The sequence below is a fragment of the Sinocyclocheilus rhinocerous genome, unplaced genomic scaffold (assembly GCF_001515625.1).
Source record: "Sinocyclocheilus rhinocerous isolate Xijiao unplaced genomic scaffold, SAMN03320098_v1.1 scaffold625, whole genome shotgun sequence".
Classification (NCBI taxonomy): domain Eukaryota; kingdom Metazoa; phylum Chordata; class Actinopteri; order Cypriniformes; family Cyprinidae; genus Sinocyclocheilus; species Sinocyclocheilus rhinocerous.
Window position 1 is genome coordinate 638,064 of NW_015646350.1, and position 6,686 is coordinate 644,749.

At 35.8% G+C, this 6,686-nt stretch overlaps 1 long non-coding RNA gene across 1 annotated transcript in view; it reads left to right on the forward strand.

Moving 5' to 3' along the window:
* Positions 1-5,249, forward strand: part of LOC107707387 (uncharacterized) — a 9,277-nt gene extending 4,028 nt beyond the window's left edge. Inside the window, exons 2-3 of the long non-coding RNA XR_001636254.1 lie at positions 4,180-5,024; positions 5,234-5,249. This is a non-coding gene — a long non-coding RNA (uncharacterized LOC107707387). The remainder of the gene's footprint in view (positions 1-4,179; positions 5,025-5,233) is intronic.
* The last annotated feature ends 1,437 nt before the right edge of the window (positions 5,250-6,686 follow it).

A 6,686-nucleotide genomic window follows, 5' to 3' on the forward strand; every position in this document is an offset into this window, starting at 1 on the left:
AAAAAGCAAACCAAGATTGCTGCCGTTATATAACAAAATGTTAAAAAAAATCCATAAAAATACTCTAATTTTAAAAAGTATTTTACTCAATATTCATAGTTTTCAGTCATGTGACTGGCTCAAAGACCTGGCTGGCAAAACATCCTGTCAATTTTCTATCTGTTCAAATCCAAAAATATTTTGATCATCTCTCAAAAGAATAAAATAAAGATATGTGAACAAAATGCAAGTTTTGGCCATTAGCAATCCATATAAAGCACCAGCCGCAATATTTCAATCACTAAAAACAGCGTGACATTCTAAAACGTTTAATATGAAAACACAAAGTGCCTTTAAAATGATGCATACTTTATACAAGCAAGCAGATGAGCCCGCAATATGATGCACTAAATGGTTGTTTTCTTTATAACGGTTTTCTATGGGAAAACATTTAATATTAAACTTTGCGCATTGCGTTTATATTCTAGATTCATCTGCTTGCCTGTACAAAGTATGCATCATCAATAAGGTGTATACTGAATTTAGCCTTTAAATATTGCTGTCTTAATGCAAACCTCGTAAAAAAACAACTGTCGGTCAGTGGATGAAAGCCTTGTTTTGCCCTCCATGTGGGCGTTCCTGTAAGGGTGTGCTGTCATGTGGAAACTATGAATTGTAGTGTGTATTTTAAATTGTATTAGAATAGTTTTAGCTTAGCCACATGCTAACACCAGACTCGACTGAAATCAATTATGAGTCGCGTGTCCAGTGTATATTTGTATGATCCATAGAGTTTCTGCCTTCCACAATCTTCCAAATCTGTTCAAATCTGAAAGGCAGTTCACTAGGTTTTGAAAAAGGGAAAATATACACTATTTTAATTCAGATGAAGATGTTTGATACATACAGGGCAAAATCTTTCACAAAAATGCATGCCACAACATATATTCACTTATTTCGTTATTAATCTGGCTCCCATATGTAGGCTATAAGCTAAAGTTGATTTAAAATGAATAAACATGTTGAATTATTAACATAAGACACTAATGCATGCAATGCTATGAAGTATTACATGCAGATTTGTTAGTGCTAAGTTGCTTATGTTAACGCTATGATTTTGTGTTAAGCCTGCATGCACTCAGTTGGCTTGAGGATGGCTTAAATTACTGAGTAATTTTCATTTTTGGGTGAACTATCCCTTTAAGAGACTCGCTGTTTAAAAGTCGGTCATACAGAAACTAAAACTAATCAATAACCTCATTTGAATGCCATTATTTAATATAGCCTAGTTTTTAATAGGCTCTTATATAAATTGTTAGCTTTAAGCAAAGACAATTTTTGCCATGACATTTTACTAGCAGTGTCATTATAGTATTATTTATGTCATCTACTTAAGTGTAAAATTTAGCAGGCAGTTAAAGTCACATTTCAGTCCCTTAGTGGAAATCCCCTTAAAGTACCATATTGTACTGTTAGGGTGAGGTGATAATCATATTTATTGTTTGTGTCATTAGCATTTAGCTTTTGAACATTCTTTTTGTCCTTTTGCAGAACAATTAAGTGTACTTTTCATAAAGAATTCGATTTTGTGGGCTCATCCATGTAAACTGTTTCCTGAAGTTGTCAAATAAAGTGTTGATAGATATATCTAACTGATATAGCCATCAAAAGACTAGCTATTTAAATATTGCTACAATTCTATTTTATGATATCTTATGATTCCATTTTCAATACCACCCATGCTGTCTATACTAAAAGCAGCAGATCATCTCTAATACTCTCTTAAATACCCATGTCGTAAAAATCAGGGCATTTGTGTCTAATTTGAATTAGCATTAGCATTACATATTTTAAAAACACGACTAAATAGGTCATTTACATATGAAAAAATCGAAGTGGCACTAAAATGGACCTAAATACCTGGCAAAGCACCAAAAGCACTGGTTAATCCCCATCAACGTGATTACCGCATATTGGGGAACAGAAGGGCAGACTAGTTCCCTGTGTAATCTAAAAATGATCCAAATGTCACATCTCCCTGTTGATAAGACCAGCACATGCTGGTTAGGTATGTTTTGATGCATGACAGCTGGTTTGAGCTGGTCCTTAGTGGTTCTGAGCAGGAGCTAGTTGCTTAGAACCAGTTTAGGACCAGCACATGACCAGCTTAAACCAGCTCAAACCAGCTGCCATGCTTCAAAATATACCTTACCAGCATATGCTGTTTTTGTTTTTCAACAGAGCTGTCAGACCATATATGCATATTTTCCTCGTTCACGGGTAATGCACCAAACGTCGTCCTCGACTAACGAAGCAGCTCTAGAATAGCTGGTACAATAAAACATCTAACATGGTAAATACTAATAACTATATATTTTTTTATTACATAAAAGTAAGACAATTGCATGTCTGTATCTGATGGTGTTTGTAAAAAGTGCACAACCTGATGAATTGCACACCTGCACTGATAAGAGATAAAGATAGTTAAGCGTGTTTTGTTGCACAGTTTTTGACCTGACCTTTACCGAAAAGTTAGCAAATCCGAGTTGGCACAGCAAAGTCATGCCATGCCGTCTCTCAGCTTCTGTCTCCTCCTTTGTGATCCAGCAGACTGCGTTTGCGTGCCAAAACTTTTCAATCAATGTCCCCCGGAATGGGCCAGAAAGAGCATGTGTATGCTAATTAGCTAAGAGGACTTTTGTATGTTAACAAATGATTTGCATGTTTATTTATGCAAAACAGACATGCTCCACCTCTTAACGCCACACAATAACTGCTTTTATTGCCACGTCAACCTTTTTTGCGTGTCTCACTTGATCAAAGGTCCTGCTGGGATTTTAAGGAGTAAAGACACTGGAAAAAACTTGGGTTGTAAATCTACAACATTCTCAAAATAAGAAACTGGTTTAATTGGATGCTAATATGTTAGAGTACTGATGATAATCAGAGATGTTTAGGTTCATCACGTATGCTAGCATGATAACAGGGCATCCAGAAGCAGATGACTTTCAAAGCATATCTGTTCGTTCTGTTGTGTGTGAAAGAACGCTATTGACTCGAGGATGAATCTTGGCTTTCTTGTGATTGCACTGATGCCAGGCATCCTTCAGTGCGATGAGAGGGAGACCCTTGCTCTTGCAAACAGCCTCTGAGAACAGTGAACGCGTGAATGGGTTTTTCAGGCACACCTCGCAGAGGGTGTATGGAATGCACAGCACTCGCACCCTAAAATGGCCGAAACAACGCCATTTTGTTTTCCCTCTATTTTGCTGTGAGGAATAGCAGAATCAGCTTTGTTAAAGCTACAGGAGACAGCTGGGGAAGCCATGTTTTACATCGTCTGTTTACCTCAAAAGCGTAGCTTACGCAATGTTGTCTTGTTGGAATGAGCTCAGTTTTTGGCAAAACGGGCGCAAATTCCTGGCAAAGGATCAAGACTTTTTTTCTTCATGATCCAATGCCAGCCTCGCTAGAATGAGTGAGTAATTTCTTTGGCTTTCAAAATTAGCGCTTCCCTTTTAGCCTGCATCCTGGTTCAACTCCTCTCAGTTTCCTCGGTTTTTCATGTTCGTTTTTCCGACTCAAATAAGCGCCACTGACTCGAGTCTGGAGAACACACATGCCAAGCTTTCAACTACTGTTGTTTTCCTGCAACTACATAGAAATAAGTAGCTCTGTGATCTATGACAGAACCATTCTGATGGTGTGACTGTATGACTGAAGTCAGGCGGATGATGCTTTAACAAACAGTGGCACCAAATTAGACTTTTTTTGGCACCTTGATTTACAGAATACAATATTAAACCAAGCGGCATCACAAACAAATGCTGCACAAGGTTTTCTCATGACTAACTTCACTTTTAATTTTTAAAATAACTTTAACCAGCTGGTGTCAAGCTGAGTTTAGTGGATGTATGAAGTTGGTTATCTTCAAATTCACATATGGTGTCGTATATGTAATCTTTATATGTAATTTAGTCAATTAGCATGTAATTCAGCTGTTTTAAAATATAGGCCTGCTTTTAAGATTTCAAGTACACTACGAGTGCACATTTAGTACAACTAAGCACACTCCTTTTTCACAAGGGTAAATGTACGTGTGCACATTAAAACGCTCGCTCAAACTGTTATGTGGAGTCCAGCTACAACAAAGTTTGACTGTATGATTGTGTTAACCAGTGTCTCTCTCTCTCGCCGCAGGAATCCAGCGGACTGCTGTCTGGCTGGTTGACATCTGTTCTGCTGTCCTTGGGGCTGAGGTAGTAGATTGAATAGTTGTGGAGCCCTGCGCTCTCTCACTGAGATAACTATACAATCTACTGTCTTTCCTAAGGCGACAGCCAAATCATCCACAAACAACATGGACTCATTTGAAAAAGTGTCTGCATTCCTCCATTGAGTTGGAAAGGATATTTGCTCACATTACAGAAGTAAAATGGGCTGGGATTGACGTGTCACGTTAACATCATACATACGCAAGCGTGTCAGGCGATGGGACTGTCCTTTGGTGTCCTGACAGGGTGAGGTAGTAGGTTGTATAGTTTGGTGGGAGGGATCAAACCCTGTTCAGGTGATAACTATACAGTCTATTGCCTTCCTTGTTGTACCAGCTATCTGTCTGCTAGTGGAAATTCCCTGGAGTTTAAATATCGCTTAAACCCTATGCCTGCTTCACACCACATGAACTTTGTATATGTAAGCAGAGTGTTTATTTCTGCACCCATATTTACAGGTTACAGCATTCGCACTGCCTGCATAAACAGAGCAGTGTAGCATGAGTAATTCACTAAAGTCGGTCTACAAAAAATACTTTTATGAAACAGCAAAGTAATGGAGCAAACTCCGCAAAAAACATGCTTTATTCAGTAAATCTGACTGAATCAAGAAGAGTTAATAAATAAATAAATAAAAGGAATTTCGGTGCATTTAAATAATCAGAAATGACAGTAAAGACTTTTATAATATTATAAAAGATTTCTATCATGAATTAGAACTTTCTATGTATCTGAGAATCCTGAATCATTGTTTCCACAAAAAAAAAAAAAGTTTCGAACAATTTTCATTCAGAAATTTTCACAATTAATTACAAAGAAAAGGCAAGTGACATCGAATTAAAGTGAAATGTTGAAAAGGAAAGACTGAAATAGAATTTTCTTGTCAAATGTCCTCCAATAATCTTTGTTTTATTTACAACTTTTATTATTATTATTTTTACAGTGATTGATAATAATCATTAATGCTTCTTGAGCAGCAGATCAGCATATTATGATGATTTCTGGAGGATCATGTGACACTGAAGACTGGAGTAATGATGCTGAAAATTCAGCTTTGATCACAGCAATAAATTACATTTTACTATTAATAAAATACATTCATATATTCTGTTTTCAACTCTTTTTTTTAATGAAATAAACGTGTCCTTTGTTAGCATAAGAGACTTGAATGAAATTAAAAAATCTCGCTGACCTCAAATTTGGAATGGTAGTGTAGATTTAATGATGATCAAGTCTGTAATAGTTCTCACTCCACCAAACATCTGAGAGGTTATGGTCATTCATTAAAGGAAATGCTCAGTGCAGTAAGCTAGAAATCACTTTGCTGTACAGCACAATGAGACTCTTGCGGCTTTGTGTGTGTGTGTGCATTGTGAAATAGGGCTTACACTTTACCTAACAAGCCCGAACAACATCCATTCCTCTGCTGCAAGCTAAACATGCTGATCTGGTATATGAAGAGACAAATCAGATTAAAAGAGATTTACTAAACTCAGATTTATGGCTTAATCAATGATTTAGCATTTCTGTTGGCTTGCGATCAAACAGGATTTTCACACATAACAAGAAATTCATTTTCAGTCAGACAATGCATGTTGGCCTTGTTCAGAGAATGTAAAAAATATATAGAACAGCACAATATGCATAATGTGTTTTTGTTCTATGAATAAAATACAGTTTTATTTAACACTCTTTTGTCTTTTTGATTTTATTTTAATTTTTAAGTTGATTTGGAGCAGTATACATATATTAACAGTTATCTTGTCTTGCTTGACAAAAGTTAAACAGTTTGTGCTGCTGTATGTATTCCTTTGTTGTGCAATCTTTATAAAATCATATAAAAAAAACAAATTGAATAAACACGTATTATTTTGTAGGCATGTCGTTTAAGGAGCTTTTGCATAAAGGATCAGAGCTTTAGAAAATATGATTTTATTAGTGAAAATTATATTTGCCAATAAAGTATAGCTTATGAGAGGATTCTTTGATATTTACAGTAAACCTTTCAAAGTGTGTAGCTAAAATCTCAAAACAGACTAGACCGTAGTATGGAAACAAGCTGACATACCATGAACTTTGACCAAAATTTGATATAATACGTCTTAATATATAACTTTTTTTTTTTTTATAGAACACAATATATGCATAATAAATTTTATACAACAATGGCATGTCAATACTGTGAAGCTAATTCAAGCAAAACTCTTCCATCAACACTCTCTAATAAGGTTAGTCATATACTATATTTGATAGCTTGTTACCATAAACATCCATCCAGTTTTTTTTGTTTTTTTTCACAAAGTTGGTTGGCAACAAATGTAACCGTGTATAAATATTAACATGTAAACAAAACTCGTCAAGTTAGACTTTGATCTAAAGCCCTGCGTGTTACAGCCTTTATCTGAACACATGAACCATGTCAACAAAATTACA